Below are 19029 nucleotides of genomic sequence, written 5' to 3'. Positions count from 1 at the left end.
CAGGAGACTTTCCAGAAGGTTTTCGCAACCTACTTGTGCTTTCTCGTTTTACTCGAAGGCTCCCTTTTATTGTTCACGGTGGGTGACTTGCAGCCCAATGTGAATTTCAGACCTATGTTTCTTCTGGAGGCTCTTTGATTAATGATGCAGGCATCTTCATTTCTTCCCTTTTCAATCAAATGATAATTTCAATGGCTGTCATTCAATGCAAGTTTAATTTGAGCCTCGTTCATTCTCCTTCAGCAGGCTTACCGGAGGATGGACGGACCATAGAACCTGAATTTGTAATGGACATCACCAACGCCCAAAGGTGATCATGATCTCCTGTTCTTCCCCAAATACAAGCACACACATTCTTGGGAAAAGAGAGGTCCAGCCACTTCTAAATCATGAACATAAGTTCAATTGGATTGAATGAACATAAAGAGTTTTTGGGTTTAGCATATGATCCAACAATAAAAGTCCATGGCAGGCTTTGGAGATGATCTCTGATCAGATTTACAGTGATTGTTAACTCAATCGAACTCAGATAAACCGTGCAGCAATTTACAATCAGTAACAGCTATCAGTCTAGATGATGTTGGGAAAGGAACATGCAGCTAAAGAAGATGAGTATGTTGAGCCCTATATACAAGTGATGATATGAGTATTAATTAATAAATAAGCATTTGAGCAGTGAGTATTAACACCCACAGTTAAGCTACAACAAATCTATTAACATATTAATTCCTATAAAAGAAAACGTTTATGCAGTAGATCAAGGTTTTCCTTCTGCATACCAACCTTCTAATTTGCAAAAGACAAGGAAGCTTTACTATGTCCCTCAGGGAGCTCTTGATCAGTATGTCCAAGCATTTTGCAAAGTGGCACCATAGGATGCTGAGATTGTGTTCCATTGAACTGGTTATTCATCTTGGAATAGCAAGTTTAACAATAACGAAATGCAGGTGGAAGACTCTCAGACAGAATGGCATTATTCAAATGCAGGTGGGCGAGTATGATAGGGTTCACGATCCCGAAAACGTTAAAGAATAACTTGTTTTGAAAATGAACTTGATCTCTGGAGCCATAAGCCTGAATCTGCTAAATGACAGCTATTAACATGATGTGATCTACCAGCCCAGTATACAACAATATCACCTAACCTAATGTTCAAGCTTTCTTCCGGAGGCCAAGAACCAAGATGTGATTGCAGCAAAGCAAAAGATAACTAATGAAACACGATTTGACCGAACAGTGCACTAAGAGGAAATGGTAAGGGAAGACATGCTGCATGTGTACAATATATCCGAATATCATAATGTGAAACAAAAGAAGATGGCCATATAACCCGTATTTCTTGAAACATGATATCTAAACCTGAAAATGCACAAATCAAAATCATTCTGCAATACTCTTTTAATGAGAGAATCTCTTTCATGATTTTGAACCCCTCTCAAATGTCTCAACTGGTTTAGCCATTAATGAAGTGGCCAACAAAGAAAAGCCTCTTTATCTTGGCTAAATGATGGAGAAATATGTAATTCTATGCATATCAAGGTAGACTTAGGTTTCTAAATTACAATGAGGGAATCATCATCGAGTCAATCACTGGGACATCGCCTCTGTCATAATCCTTTCTAATCTCATGGATATAATCTTAAGAGGTGCATCCAGGACGGATCTCGAGCAGTTCTTATGATAAGCAGCAAGTGTTTACACACTGCAATTGAGATTCTGTATGCAATTACAACCCTACCATATTCTATTTAGGGTCCTTGATTTTGTCCTGACCATGGTATGCAAAACATTGGTAATGAGGACTCCTTGAAAGGAAGACCCAGACGACATCTCAAATATTGCCTCGAATGATAGAGAAAACGAGTAGTCTTGACATTTAATCAACAAAATAAAGTAGGAAAACAGGATAGTCATGTATTATAGAAGACGAGCATATTGTTTTGACAATAATCATGTAGTCCTGAATTGCAAGAGGATGGTAAAAGAGCAGAAATATCATCAAAGGGTTGGGTCAAACAGCTCCAAGAGCCAACATTCACTAGCAAAACAATCAGATTTATTCAGCAAAAGAAAAATTAACTCCATGACATCTGACGAAATGCAATATAGGAAAAACGTACTGGACATCAAACCTGCAACAACGAAATCAATTGGACATTTATGCAAAGTTCTTGACATTGATATTCTAATAAAAAAGAATGTTTCAACCATACCTATTCTTGATGTCAAATCAATTTCAACAATGGTGGTAATGAGAGCCAAAACACTTCAGATCTAGCAACTGGCATGGGCTTTCCTTTAGCTAGATTTTAATAACCCTTTGATTCATCTTCTCACAGGTACGAAGACTTTAGTGGGATGATCACTTTGCCGTTCGAGGCCCCTTTTGGTGGTTTCCATCCGGATGCAATTTGCAGATTGCAAAGAGAAGGAAAGGGGATTTGCGATATATATTTCAGAAAATGGATGATAACATCGTGAAATCAAACAACACCATGCTAAATTGGTGGATTGATATGATAAAGAGCGAGGTATTGAAAGGTGTTTCGACTATTCCTGAACAACCGGCAGCCTCCCAAGACATATCGAACTTAAAACTAAGGGAAAGATGCATAGCACACTGAGAATAACATGTAAAAAGACAAGAGAACAAACACCGTGAATTATATAGGAAACAAATGCAGATTAGATCTAAACAGAATTAATCGTCAACAGCAAAGCAATAAGACAAAACAAAATAAAATAAAATAAAATATTGGAATCGGGGATTCCCTTTTGCTATTGCACGTATGTGGGTCGGTCTTGCTATAAGCAGATCGACACCACTAATAGTGCTTTTATTGGGGAAACAAAGAAAAGAAAAAGAAAAACAAATTGAAAGGATCGAAGACAAAAGATGGAAAGAAAGGGGATTATTTACCGCGCCTTTGTTGCTGAGGTTTAAACCAAAGAGGGCTGGAGTCGATCGGGCTCCTGTAGTTGCTTTTAGGAACTTGATTTCTTTTAATCCTAATTGTTGGGCTTCGACCGAAGAAGGAGCGATGACTCCTCGGCACCGCTGGAGAAGGAGAGTTGTGAAGAACAAGTGGAGGGGTGATAACGGGTCAGAGACAGATGAAGAAGTAATGGAATGGTGAAAAACATATCAAAGAAATTGAAGAAGGGAACATGCGGGGGTGAGGGCGGATGGGAAGAAGGAAGAAGGTGCGGGGGTGAGAGGTGATGAAGGAGGGTTTCCCTCTTTGTTCATTTTTAAAGAGGGGGGTGGAAGATTCGGGAAAAGGAGGTTATGAATCGACGGTTGATGGAGAGATCAGGTGAGTCGATGAGCAGTGGCTATGGAGAAGCCCATGAAGGGGCTTCCAGAGGGTTCGGAGGGATGAAGGAGAGAGTGAGAGAGGGAGGGCAACGTTGTTCTCCTGGCCTTCTTACGAAAGGTCTTCAAAGAAAAACCCTAAAAAGCGGTTTTGCAAAGGGCCCCTTTTATTTTCAAGATTTTACAAAGAGGGGGGTCTTTAACAAAATTTTGCTAAAAAAGTGTTTTTCATAAAAACTCGATTTTCAAAAGGTGCTTTTTAAGAAGCTATTTTTGCGTTTTCTTCTTTTTCGATTTTCTTATTTTTTGTTCTTTTCTTGAAATTTTCTATATTTTTTTGGTATTTTTGAAATAAAGCCCTAAAATTTACGAAAAAACAAAGATTTAAAACTAATTTTTTGTATTTTTGAGAAATATTTACAAAAGAGGATTTTTCTGAGAAATGAGGGTTATTTTGGGGAAATTTCTTCAGAAAATGGGTTTGGACCCAAGTTTTGAGAAAATATTCGAGTTTTAAACCTCAAATTGAGGAATATAACGCGATGGATCCAAACAGATATCGGATGAACTGTCTCAGCCTTTCAAAAGGTTATTTTGGTAATTTTGAGAATTTGGTTTATAAATCAGATGACAAAGCTTAGATTTGGATTTTAATATTGGATTCAGATCCGAAATTGAGTCAGATGTATAGAAATGAATTTAATTTTCAATAGAATCTGAGAAATAAAATGAAATTAGATTTAAAATTGACTCGATTACTCAGAAAATGGGGTCAGGGGCAAAAGGAGAATATTTACAACATTTTAAAAATTTTAGGGTGTTCACAGATGCCCCTCTTTGCTACTAAGCTGGTTGAAAGCCGAGCTTAGTGGCAAAGAAAACACTCTAAATTTTGAAAAATGCCCCAGTTAGCAGATTTGAACTGGGTGTGGAAGAATTTATTTGAAAGACATGGTTTCTCAGGCTTGATACCTTATCCTGAATGGCTTTGAGGAGACAAAATCCTCGAAAATGATATGACTGAATAATAGACATGAGGAAATCGTGATGAGAATTCGGATGAAGATCCCGAAATGGTGGAAAATTAGAATTTTGATCCAGTCTCATAGGTGAGAGAAGATCAACTTTTGGAATGACTTGGGTTTAGCCCTTAACTTGGATGGGACGAAGATATATCAAGATGGATTGAATGGGGAAAGGAATATAAGAGGACCTTCATGGGACATTTTTTGGGGAAAATGCCTCGTGAGATGAAGCTCAAGTAGGATCCTTTCCTGGATGGATATACAAAGCATGAATTCCTCGATGGGAAGAACCATGATGGGACTGGAAGGTGTCATCGTCGCAAAATTTCCCCCGTCTTCCATTCCTTGCGGAAGAGAGAGGAAAATGCTTTCGCAATTCAAACTTGACCGGATTTTGGAAATTGTTTTGAAATAATCGCCTCCGTTTTTTTTTATTGCGGGAAAATCCATGGGATGGGGCTCGACCTGTCGTTACGAGGTTCGACCGTTCCTGCCACCTTTAATAGGGGTAATCGAACCAAGGACCAAAATTGTGCTTGACTTAGTTAAATCATCGAAATTGTGTTCTATCCTAAATGCATAGAGAATTCAGGCACGTGCTATGAGATTTTGAAAAATGTAAGTTGGAAAAATATGATGTATGCTTAGAAAACATTTGGAGTTAAAAAGCATTTCTCAGGAAAATGGTGGAAAGTCAATTTCTCAGGAAACTCTGATGAAAGGATTCAAAATCACGAGAAAGTTTATAAAGATTTGGAAAACCATGAAGAAATGAGAATCTCGAGAAAATGGAAGAAATTCTTGAGAAAAGATGAATATTTGAAAAGGAAACACTTGTCAGGAAAACTCGGACTTTGACAATTTTCTTAGGAAAATGATGGAAAATTTATAGGAAAATTCATTGGAGAAAGAAATTGAAACTTGGGAAATTGGAATCCTGGAAAATCTTAGCCTTGAAACACTTTGGAAATCGATTTTGATTTTTTTGAGAAAGGTGAGAGACTTCTTTTGAAAATCTTGGGAAAATAACCTTTTCCATAGAAGACTGTGGAAAAACTTGACTTGGGAAAACCGATTTTCAAAGATTCTCAGAGTTTCTTGAGAAATCGATTTCTTGAGAATGAAAGTTTCTTAAGAAAATCATGAGAAAACCAATGATTTCATGATGCAAATGATATGAGTGAATGAATGCACTTTGAAGAGATTTTCTAAGGAATTTGTTGGAAAAATGTGTATTAAGTCAAAATAAATCCTTCCCATATTCTGACTGTGGCCATGAATATGTTCAGAGTTCATTTGAATTAATTCACAATATTTTGAAAATTTTGAAATATGATGTGCATTTTAAGATAGCATAAGAGTGTAGGCTCAATGTGACAAGTGGAAAGATGATGGATCTGGGTCTCATCCATATTACCACTAGGGCCGTAAATATGGATTCCACCGAGTTCATCAACTCCCTAAGAATTGGTGCACGTGCCATTCGTGTACATCCATAGTGCTTTTGAAATAATATGCATGAATCACATAAATAGGATATTACATAAATTCAAATTATATGATATGCATCCTATTCTAAGCAGGAAATTAAATCTCTTATTCCAAAATTTACATTATTACATCACTAAATAAATGAAATAAATGGAAATTACAGACTTCAGCTCCTTCTTTTGAATGTCTCTGCCAAACTTGAAATAAGGTTAGCTCAAATATGTGAGTTTTTCCAAGATTTTCCAATAATATTGTAAAATTATTGGACTTAATTGGATGTAAACTCTATTCTCATACTTCCTTGATATTTGAAATGATGAAAATGCAAGAAATTTGGTAAGAAATAGTTTGAAATTCGAAATTAGGGTCAAAATGACTAAAATACCCCTAATGTTAAAGTTGTACCTTTAAAATCAGGGTTTTTGAAGGAAATTTTTGGTAAAATTGAGATTTTGAAATTCAAATTGAACCAAATGATGATGAAATGCAATACGAGACATGATGACATGCTGCTAAATACATTAAGACTGTAAAATCAGAATTTGACATTTTGCAATTTATCCAAAATAACGAATTTCGCTTGTTTTCGCTTGGATCGGGGTCCCGTGGGGCCCTGTTTTGATGATATGGCTAAACCGAACATCAAATGACTTCCAAATCACACCAAATTCGGTATGAAACATCTAACTATTCTGACAAACATCCTAGAATGCTAAAACTCACGAAATGATAGGATTTATATGCTGAAATTTAAAGAAAATCCTAAAATGGATGAATTTCACCTACGGATCTGAACCAAATACAATGATTAATATGATAATGCAAAAATTACACCATAAAAACTTCTGATATTCTGCAGACTGCTAAAGGACCCGAAATCAAACATTTTTGGTTTTTACAGCCTCGGGATTTGAACTACGGTGAGTTCGGTAACGGGCATTGGATTCTGTCGGAGGTAAAATCAACCTAATCTAATATAAAAATACTAAACAATTAGAAAACAGCCATGGAAATTTCTGATATTTAACAAACCTATTCACGACACCTACAGGGAAAACTTTTATGTTCATGACTTTGGCATTTGATCAACATAAACACAGATAAAAATATACCTTTTCATGCCTAAATCAACAGAACAGACAAATGGGACAAAATAAAAGATTGACAAGAAAAATCCGAAACGGGTACCACCACTATTCTAAAAATCAGAAGCTTTCAGATGCAAACAGAGGACATCCCTAACATGACATTTTCTTTTTACAGATTTGGATTTGGATAAATACCCAAAGAGAAACCATCTCCTTAAGTCAATCCAAGATCTCAGAGCCTCAGTTCAGGCTCTCACACGTGTCCCGAACTCTCGGATTTTGGTTAAACATCAAACAAAATTGTAAAACTCTCATAAAATCAGGTTAAAAACTAGACATCCTCCAGAGTTCAGAACATATTTTGGATTGAAAATCGGATCTTCCACGAGAGAGATCTCGATTTTACAAGTCGGAAATGAATTTTTAAAATGCATCCCAGGTAACAAAACCCGACTCACCATTTTGAATGTTTACCGCAGTAAACAAATTCAAATCCCTTCGATTTTTTGGAACGTTTCTAGGGACACCTAAGGGCGCATCCCATGATTTTGTTGGCATTTTTAAAGAAAAGTAAATGCATGAAATAACGTGTGGACTGACTGACAAAAACAGAGAGTTACTGAAACTGAGCAGAATTGAAATAAATACCTAATTAAACCTAATTAACTTATAAAACATGCTAAATTAACGAAATAAAATGCAAATTAAATTTAGCTAAATGCATGAATGCTAGAAATCATCAAGAAAGCAAAATAGTATTTTTAATATATGTCATTTTATGAGAATAGCTCAATCCATTCTTCGAAGGAGCTCTTTCTTCAAACGATACGTGAATCAAAACATGATATTTATGAAATCAAAGGGGAAAGAAGGTGCACCTTGCTTCGTTATGCAGCTTTGAAACTCTTGAAAGGGACGGCTACCAATGGCTTTGTTCGTCCTTCGATCCGGGCTTCGGATGATTCACCAAGATCGACCCACGCTTGAATCAAATTTGCCACTATACGAGCAATGTAGGCACTTCACTGCACCTTCTCCACTGAGCCCAAGGGGAGTGAATTCCAAGGTTCAAAAATCGTGTTCTGAAGAAAAGCTAGGTTGAATTTCAAAGTCCAAAAAGAAAGCTCTCTCAGGCTGGGCGTGAGCCCTTGTATTTGTAGAATTTTCTGAAAAATTTGAATTTCAAACAGGCTCAATCTGAGCCCTCCATGTGGCGCCATCTCAGGGGGTGCTATTTTGATTTTTTTGAGAAAATAAAATGGGAAATTTGTGGGTGAGACACCTTAGCAGAATTTGAAAATTTTCAAAATTGGGGTTTGCTTGATTTTCTCTACAGGAGCTCTCCATATGGCGCCACCTGAGGAGGTGATCTCTTGGAGTTTGAAATTCAAACTTGGCTTTTCTGAGGCTTCTCAAATGGCGCCACCTCAGTGGCTACTTTTATTAAATAAATAAAATTAAATACAAAAGAGAGCCAAGTTGGGTTCTGGAATGGCGCCACCTCAAAAGAGCTTTTGAGGTGTAAAGTTGGAATCAATAGGAGCATGCCATGTGGCACCTCTTCTAGAAGCTCTTGACACATGTCAGAAGTACAGGAATGAAAGAAGCAGACTGTGCCACCTCAAAGGAGTTCAAATTTCTACTTTTCTGCAGGAAAGGAGAGGCTGACATGTGGCAGTTCAAGATGATCCTTGGTTTTGACAAGTGTCAGTTGTCTGGAGGAGTCTTCTCAAATGGCGCCACCTCAGAGGGGGATTTGAATTTCAAATGGAGGTTGGCCCTGGAGGAATGGAGAGTGGACATGTGGCGCCTCTTTAGGGTGGCTTCTACAGTGCCACGTGGCAGTGGGGAGGAGCAAATAACATGTGGCACTGTAAACACCCCAAATTTTTATCCTCATCCAGTGTTTGTCCATTTCATAAGTCATTACAGATCATTGCATGTCATTGCATGTATTCTGCATAGCATTGCATGTCATTGCATAGCATTGCAGGTCATTGCATCTCATTTTTGAGATCCAGCACTCCTATTTCAAAACATTCAATCCAGATTTGAATTTTAAAGCTTTATTTCAAAATCAATTTCAAAATCTGGGTTTTTATTCAATACTCTGTCATTTTCCAACCCCAGGACTTTATATTTCGAAATATTTTCTCAAGGAAACAATCTGGATTCATTTCAAATTCAAATTTTAATCGATTTTAATTCACAGATGAGACCCATTGAGGTGGTGTCACTTCTGAATTCCTCTATTCATCAAATTTCTCAAAATTTTGAAAGTTTCAGTCCGATCAGGACTCTGTCTCAGAGACCTGATCCGGTCAAGAGTCTGTTTTGAAGTCTGTTTTACTTCCATTTTTAATCTTTTTCATTTGTTTTCGAAATTTAGGTCATTTTACAGAGTCCAGTTAGTTCAGGATTCTATTTTAGAGTTCGGTCGAGTTGAGAGTCTAACCCTGACTGTGTTTTCTGACTTATTTCATCATTTCTTGATAAAATCTTTTGAAAATTCTTTCATTTGGCTTTTAAAATCTAAAATCTCAGAGTCCTAAGAGTTCAGGACTCTAACCCGGAGTTCCAGTTCGCTTGAGACCCTATTTTCAAAGATCTTGAATTTTAATTATTAATTTTAACCCCTTTTCAAAGGTATTTTCAGTGTTTATTTCAAAATTTGCAAAACTCGATGTGGGCCCACTCAGTTGGCACCATATCCAGAGGAATTCTAACTCAGTTAGGATCTTATGCCATTTCAAAAATCCTAATTTTAAGTTTACTTTTGAAAATCTTTTGAAAACTCCTTCAATTTCAAGTTTTAAAATCACTTTTTGAAAAACTCAAGTAGGGCCCACTCGGGGTGGCGCCATATTCGAGTAAGTCAGGGCTAGACTAGGGTTAGTTGATGTCTTGGTTAGTGTTAGAGGTTTAGAAGAGTCAAAACCATTTTGAAAACTCATTTTGAAAATTAGTTTTTAAAACTAGTGTTTTTAAATGTTTTTAAAGGTGTTTTAAAAACCCAAATGTGAAAGATGCCAAGTGGCATCACATTTGGGGGTTTTCTAGGTTTAGTTAGGGGCTAATTAGGGATTAATTAGAGTCCCACCTAGGTTAGAAAACCACAAAAAATCGTTGCCTTTAGTGGATTTATTAGAAAGAGTCCTAAAAAAATGAAAAAACCTCTTAATTAACCCTAATTAAGTGACTTTTTGAAAAACTATAAAAAGGGACCTAAGGGGGGCCAAAAGGAGGGCTCTTTTCTCTCAAATTTTCGTGGCCTCTCTCTCCTCTCCAGCACCTCCACCTTCCTCCATTGCAGCTGCAAGCACCCAAGGTAATATTTTTAATATTTTTTAGTTTTATTTAATACTTTTTCATGTTTTAAATCAATTTTAGCCATTGGTGTCATCATCTTCATGGATTCAACCTCAAGAATCAGCAAGAACAATCCAAGAAGGTGATCCAACCCTGTTTTGGGTGATTTACAGAGATTTTAATCCATTAGAATTGATTTTAATATGGTTCTTTATATTATTAACCAATAAAATATATGATTTACCCTTTTTAATGGGTTAAATCTATGTTTTAAAGGTGATATCAAATTCCAGCCATTGATTTCCTGTTTTTAATTTATTTTCATGGTTTATTCATGTTTTTTTTACGTTCTATAGCATAGAAATAAGTTTTATTTACTTTTTTATGGTTTATTTTATTTATTTACATTAGTTAATGCATGATTTTTCAAGTTTCTTAAATTTCTGTGTGTTCTAGGTTTAGAATAGTAAAGATAATGTTATTTCGGATAGAATCACTCATTGTTTATTTCTGATTTTTTTATATGTGGTGAATGCATGAGTTATTAAGTTACTGTAGAAAAATCAGAGGTTTTGGATCTCGGGAACCCTGTCAAAAAAATCAGACATCAAATCGGGTTTTTAAAGCTTTAAAATCGTGGTTAAAATCAAGAAGGTAACTTGCTGTGATGATATTTCTCTCATCTTATATCCGATTTTAGATCTGTAAAGTGCTATGGATTCACATTAAGTATATCTGTCTGATGTGAAATTTTCGGATTTTTTTATCACTGTTTAGTATTTTTCCCCTTTTAGAGAATCTGTTTTTAAAGTTTAAATTCGTTAGGGTTTACCAAAACCCTAATCAGACTTGTATTAGTCATAAATCCCAAACCACAGATCCGATTTTAGATATGTAAAAAGTGAGTATTGTTATTTTTCTGTCTACTGGTCACCACTAAAATTTCAGAGATTTTTGTATAGGTTTGCTATTTATGTTTGTATTTTCAATCTGGAATAGCTGTTTTAATCCCTGTTAAGAGTGATATATTTTAGCCCAGGTTGCCGGAAAGGTTTCTCCCTAACCGGAGATGATTTTTTCGATCTGTAAATTGGGAAATCTCTGTTTTTCTTCCTAGTTAGTCTCTGTAAAATTTCATAAATTTCTATGGAGATTTGACCCCTGATTCAGGTCTTGGATTGAAACTGGTTGGTGAATTAGGTCAAAAATAGCATATTTTAGGGTTTAATGCAATTTTCGGATTAATTTAATGTCAAAAAATTCTTTTTATAATTCCAATTCGACATTAGGGTTATAACAAGTGCAGGTACCAATTTTTATGGATTTTGGAATCCATTTGATGGCTGAATTAAGCAAATTGCAAAACCGGGTTCCTGAAAGATCCAAAAACACTGCAAAAATCACAAAATTTGTGATATTATTGGATTTTTGTGCATAAACATATATTTTTAGGGTTTAATCATGTTCATAATCATGTTAGGATGCTTTAGGTTTAATTTGATGCTCATTTGATTTCATTTAGCGCATAAAACCTAAATTTTTACCAAAATCTCTTTCTAAAAACCCTGATTTCAAGGCCATAGTCTTGCTATCGGGGGTAATTTGGTCATTTGACCTAAATTTCGAAATCCCTAACCCTAATTTCATATTTTTAATCATGTCATAGCATATTTGGTTTGGGTTTATTCCATTCAAATTTCAAAATTTGCATTTTATCAAAATATCTTTCTAAAAACCCTAATTTCAAGGCCATAGTCTTGTTATTAGGGGTATTTTGGTCATTTTGACCCCAATTTCGAAATTCCATATCTTCTCTTTCATATTTATTCAATTTTATTTCATACTTTATCATTTTTATTTAAGGGAATCATGGCAAAAAGGCTTATATCTAGCAAAATCCAACAATTTCCTGATATTGTTGGATAAATCTAGAGAAGCCAACATATATTCATTAACAAGTTTTCTAGTTTTGCAGGTACATTGAAGACTTTATTTTTCATGTATTTAATTTTCAATAGTGATGTAATTTGTAAATAAACTTTGGAATAAGAATTTACATTTCCTGCATAGATTAGGTTGTATTGCATATAGTTTATTTTTATCATGTTAATGTGTGATGGCTGATGATTCATGCATATTTTTACAAATTCACCATGGTCTACACGAATGGCACATTCACCAGCTTCTATGAAGTTTATAAACTTGGTGGAATTTGTATTTATGGCCATAGTCAGAATATGAATGATACTCAGATTTATAATCTTCACATTAGCCACATTCAGCCTACACTCTTAGGCTAACTTCAAAATGCACTGCATTTTTCAAAAATACAAAAAGTATTTCTCAATTCCTCAAATCCATATTCATTCATTTCATGCATTTGTCAACTCCAATTTAAAATCCAAGTCAAGGAAATTGAATTCCTCAAAATCTCCTAAGTCTTATAGCAAAATCGATTTTCCCAAAAGCATTGAATTTCAAAGAATATTTCAAGTATTTTCCAAGTTCCAAATTCAAATTTTCTAAGTTAGAATTTCAATTTCCAAGTTTGAATTCAGAGAAACCAAGTCTCTCAGAATCGATTTTCACCAAATGTCAAGGATTCCTCAAAATTGATTTTATTTCTCTCAGAAGTACATTTCAAATCCCAATTCATGATTTTCCAAGATTTACATTTTCTAAATATTTCAATCATTCAAAGCAAACATCATGTTTTCAAATGTGCATTTTCTGAAAATTCATAGCACATGCCTGATTCTATGTGCATTTAGAAATTAGAATATGATTTAGACAAGTTGAATAGAGTAGAGCATAAGATTGATCCTTGGTTCAATTACCCCTGTTAAAGGTGGCAGGAACGGTTGAACCTCGTACCGACAGGCGAGTCCCATTCTACGGAATTATCCCGCATTTTAAAAATGAAGGCGAGTTATTTTCAAAAACTTTTTCAAATGTCAGTTTGACTCGCAAAAAGTTAAAAATTTTGCGATGATAACAGGCACCCTCATAGACCATCTGGAAAAAGCAGAGCTCAGGATTTGCGCCAACTAGGCCTTGTTTGAAATTTTGTATGGTTTGCTTTTTCTGAAGAAGGCCAAGAGTGACATGTGTCTTCTACTTTTCTGAGAAAAAGTAGGGAGAAGACATGTGTCATTCTGGTTTTTTTGAAAGAAGCAGAGATTGACATGTGGCAGAGGCTGCAGGAAAGAATACCTCAGATGGCGCCACCTCAGGAAGAGACATCTTTGCTTTTTCTGGAGGAAGCTAGGAGTGACACGTGTCTCCTACTTTTCTGAAAAAAAAGTAGGGAGAAGACATGTGTCAAGCTACTTTTCTGAAAGAAGGGAGAGGTTGACACGTGTCTCTCTGCAGGAGACATACTTCAAAGGGCGCCACCTCAGGGGAGACAAACTTTACTTTTTCTGAACAGGACAACACCTGACACTTGGCATCTCATGGTGGCTTTGAATGACACATGGAACAAGGTTGAGACTGACACATGGCATGGAATGACATGTGGCAGCTTCTTAAGGTAGCCCCACACTGACACTTGGCAGATAAATGGGAGGAGAGAGAAATGACAAGTGGCGCCAATCCAGGGGACAAGGCTCCTATATTTTTGGGTTTTTTCAAAATTCGGGTTTTTCAAAAGAAAAGCCTATGTGACACCACCTTAGTGTGGGTCCCACATTGCTTCTTTATTGAAATAAGGACAAAACAACAAAACCTCTTTTTGGAATTTTCATAAAATCTGGACTAATTGGTAAAATAGAGATTTTTTGGAAAGAGTTGGCCCCCTGTAGGGCGATTTTGTTAAAGAATGATAGTTGAAATAGCTGACAAAAGGAAAAATCTGAGATAAGATGGCTGAAATCCATATTTGAAAACTATCCAGATTGTTTTCCTGAGGAATGTTTTAAAATTCAGAGCCCCAGGGGTAAAATGGGAAGAATTGATAATTTTGAAGACCCAGGGTTTTGAAATCGATTTTAAAATAGTTGAAATTCTAATCTGGATTGAAAATTTTTGAAATCAAGAGTTCTGGACCTCGAAATTGAAAGTGCACTAGGATCGAGGCAACGAGCACTAGAGGGGGGGTGAATAGTGCTTTTAAAAATTTCTGCGAAATATTGAATGATTTTGCAAATCTCAAAGCAAACACACAAAGTACACAAGATTTTATCCTGGTTCGGTCAAACCCGACCTACATCCAGTCCTCAAGCAAAACCCGCTTGAGATTTTCCACTATCAACCTTGTAAGCTACAAGATCACACAGACCATAACCGGTCTCACTTTCAGTAACAATCTTACTGAAAGCAAACAACTCCTTTACACCAAGGAGTCCTTTTTACACAAAAGAAATAACAACTTACAATACAACCTACGAGCCTTTCTTTTGAATACAAATGAGATGCAATTGGCTTTTGAGGTTGTTGAAACACTCTACTCACGAATTCACTATCTCTTAAAGTGATTTGAGTGAAAAACTGAAGTGAAAATATCACGTGAGTGAGAAAACAAATACTTGAATAAATAGGAGTGAAAAGCAAGAAGTAATTCGATATGATTCTATTGAATTTCATTGTTTTTGAGTGTAGATTGCACTCATATTTATAGTTAAAAGATTCCATACGTTGAGAGTATGAAAGGGTGTCAAAACTGTCCATTTTGAACGATCAAAACGTTTGAAAAATGAAAAGACATGCCTTTTTTGAAGTTTCAGGAAAACGGCAAAATTAGTCGACTGAAACATCAGTTAGTCGACTAATAGTTAGTTATTAGTAGACTGACCGTTATCGTCGGTCGACTGATCTGTTAATCGAGCCGTTTGAAAATCTGAACTTTTGAAACTTAGTCGACTTAAGAAAAGTTAGTCGACTGATAATATCATCAGTAGACTGAAAAACCTTTTAGTCGACTGCTGCTAAAATCTTCTGAAAAACAAACATTCTGTTCGGTCGACTGATAAAAAGCATTAGTCGACTGCTGCTAATTTTCCAGAAAACAGACATTCTGTCCAGTCAACTGATAAAATCTTCGGTCGACTAATTTGACAAGAATGACTTTTTAGAAAATATGGCGCGAAAGGATTAGTCGACTGATAAGTCGATTGGTCGACTAATAAACATGAAAATTTAGGAAAAGAGTTTTCTAAAAAGATTTTCAAAAGAGTTTCTTTTAGAAAAGTTTTTCTAAAGACTTTTAAGGTGAAATGCAACCTAAATATACACTCTAAGTAAGGCTCTCACAAGAATCTAAGACTTTTAATGAATTAAACATTTGCACACTAGTCTTCAAGGATTCTTCACCGAATTCTTCAATTTCTTCATAGCCTTAGCTGAAATGCAGTTGATTCTACTTGCTCATAATCAAAACCTTGTACTTGAAGTATCATGTATGGCTTCATTGTTGTAACAATCTCCCCCTTTTTATGATGACAAACTTAATCAAAGATGAAGCATTTAGATGCATAGATGGAGATTTTACTCCCCCTATCAATATGCTGCAAAACATTAAAAGTTAGCACATTTAAAGCACATATATCACATATTGATTGGTTTGCATTTCCATTCATCATTTCTTCATGCATTTAGAAATACATTCATTCAAAGCTTTCTTTTTCTATTAATTTTGCATTTCTCATGCAAGATCTCCTGTAATGTAATTGCTATCATCTTTTTCTCAAGATCTCCCTGCAATTTCAAAGTAATGCTATCTTTATCTTTTTCTCCCCCTTTTGTCAGAATCAAAAAAAGTAAGGGCAAAAATAGCATAAGCAAAATAGAGATTCAAGTTTAAAAATATTACAACCCATAAAGTAAGTTTTTCAAAGATCAAAGATCAGAAAAGAGAGTTTAGCAAATCCTTAATTGCAGTTACATCCTTCTGAATTGAAGCAAGTTGTTGAGTCACATCTTCACGAAAGGTGTGTTGATGCAGCTTCAAAGCTTCTAGTCTCTGCATAACTTCATCATGGTCTTGATTTGTCGAAAATTTCTTTCTTTTTGCATGAGATGAAGGTGTCGCAGAGGGTGAAGGTTCAGAAATAGATGGTTTATTAGGATCAGATGTTTCAGTTTGATCAACATTTAAAGGAGACAGATATTTAATTTTCATTCTTTTAAAAATTGTTTGATCAAAGAACTCTTTTTGCTCAATGTACTTTTCATTTGTTAAAGAAACTTTAAAATGTCTAAAAATACGGGTTAAAAGACAACCATAAGGAAGAAATGGTTTTTGTTTCCACAAGTTTGTAAAATACACATTGGCCCAGTTGACAGAAATATTTCCAAATAAAACATAAAGAGCCGTAGATAGATCTGTGGAATAATAATCAAAAGAACCAGTTTTGGGTAGAACATTGTGGGCAAGGATTCGTCGAGCAATGCGTGCACGAGTTTGAAGATTAGTATTTTTGAAAGGAGGGCAGTGAGGTGCTTCTGGAAGAAGAATTTGTTCAAAAACTCTTTCATCATTCAATTCAATAGTGTTGAAAAGAGTGTCTGAAGGTGGAATTTCAAGAATTTCTCCAAGTAATTTTGAATCAAACTCGATTTCAACATCACAAACAAGAGAAGACAAAACTCCAGTTTCATGATTCATTTGTAAATTCGTGTAAAACAAGTGAATAAGAAAAGGATAGTGAAGGGTGTTTGCACAAGCATCAAAAAGATGTGAAATACCAGGAAATAATTATCTTATTTTGTAATAAGAAAACAAGTGAAATAGAACATTTCGGCCAGGTAAGATAGGTAGTGCAGAAATTGATCCAAAAGTGTCATAGAGAAGAGGATTGCGAAGTAATCTTAGTGAAAAACCATGTCTTGAAGTAGGTGTAGGAGGAGGAGAACCTAAACCTTTTGCAGATGCAGACTTCGTGCGAGGCATGGTTACCAAAATGTCGGCTTCCAAATGACGTCCGGCAAGGGGAAAAAAAGCTTTCCGGCGATCAAAAACGAAGGACAATGTGGTGGCTAACGATGAGGAGAAGTCGGCCAAAAGGGGATTCCGGCAAAGCACTGTCACGGCAAGAGAGTTCCGGCGTTTCAAGATCACGGCCAGAAGATTCCGGCGTCTCCCTGTTACAGTAAGAAAATCCCGGCGATGATGGAGTCGAACGACACTCCGAGGGTTTTTCGGAAGAGAGAGAGGCAAGAGAGAAAGAGAGATTTAAGGGTTTCGTTTTTAAGAAAAAACGAAAAGATACGAAGTGAAACGATGCCTCTTTTTTTTTTTTTTAAAAACGGGTTTTAAAACAAATCTAAGGGGTGTCGGGTCCCTTCACTTAATTTTTAAAAAAAAAAAAAATTTAGTCGACTAAAACTTTATCGGTAGACTAAAAAGTGCGAATTATTCTAAAAATATCATCAGTCGACTAGAAATATATCGGTCGACTAGAAATATATCGGTCGACTAATATGGTGCGATACATTCCAAAATATAAAACACCAGTCGACTAAAATTTTATCGGTCGACTAATATAGTGCGATTTTGAGATTTTGTTCAAAAATCAGCATTTTTATAAATCCAAAAACGAGCAAATACCTAGTTCTCTCCTAATTCTCATAAAATCTTCATTTTTAAGAGGTTTAGTAAAGATATCGACATGTTGTTCTTTAGTGGAAATAAAATTTAACGAAATATCTCCTTTTAACACATGATCTCTTAAAAAATGATGTCTAACTTCAATATGCTTAGTTCTTGAGTGCTGAATAGGATTTTTTTTTGAAAGATTTATAGCACTAGTGTTATCACAATAAATAGTTGTTGTGGAGTAATTCAAACCAAAATCTTTTAAGGTCTGTTTCATCTAAAGTACTTGTGAACATGCTAAACTAGCCGCTATATATTCAGCTTCAGTTGTTGAGAGTGATACTGAATTTTGCTTTTTACTAAGCCAAGAGACTAAGGAATTTCCCAAGAAATGACAAGTTCCACTAGTACTCTTGCGATCAGATTTACTTCCTGCAAAATCTGCATCACTATATGAAACTAAATCAAAGGAAGATGATTTTGGGTAAAACAAACCGAAATCTGAAGTATCTTTCAAATAACGAAGAATTTGTTTTACTGCAGTTAAATGAGATTCCTTTGGATTAGCTTGAAATCTTGCACACATACAAACACTAAACATAATATCAGGTCGACTAGCAGTTAAGTATAATAGAGATCCGATCATACCTCTGTAGAGCTTAGTATCTACACTTTTACCATTTTCATCTTTATCAAGAGAAGTAGTTGTACTCATAGGATTCCTTCTTGATTTCGATGAGTCCATCCCAAATCTCTTGAGAAGTTCTTTTGTATACTTAGCCTGATTGATGAAGATTCCTTCTTCAGTTTGCTTTATTTGAAGTCCAAGGAAGTAGTTTAATTCGCCCATCAAGCTCATTTCAAACTCTTCCTGCACAGCCTTAGCAAATTCTTTACAAAGAGAATCATTAGTAGAACCAAATATTATGTCATCAACATAAATTTGCACAATAAGAATATCTGAATTAAAATGTTTAATAAATAAAGTGGAGTCTACCCGACCAATGGAAAAACCAAATTGTTCTAGAAAATTTCGTAGTCTTTCATACCACGCTCTTGGTGCTTGTTTGAGTCCATACAAAGCTCTTTTCAATTTGTAGACCTTTTCTGGATATTTCTCATTTTCAAAGCCTGGAGGTTGCTCTACATAAACTTCTTCATTGATGTGTTCATTTAAGAATGCACTCTTAACATCAATTTGATATAACTTGAAGTTCATGTAACTAGCAAAAGCAAGCATCATACGAATTGACTCTAATCGAGCCA

The sequence above is a fragment of the Nuphar pumila genome, chromosome 3 (assembly GCF_984573655.1).
Source record: "Nuphar pumila chromosome 3, dmNupPumi1.hap1.1, whole genome shotgun sequence".
In the NCBI taxonomy this organism is placed as follows: Eukaryota; Viridiplantae; Streptophyta; class Magnoliopsida; order Nymphaeales; family Nymphaeaceae; genus Nuphar; species Nuphar pumila.
Note: the sequence above shows the minus strand (reverse complement) of the source record.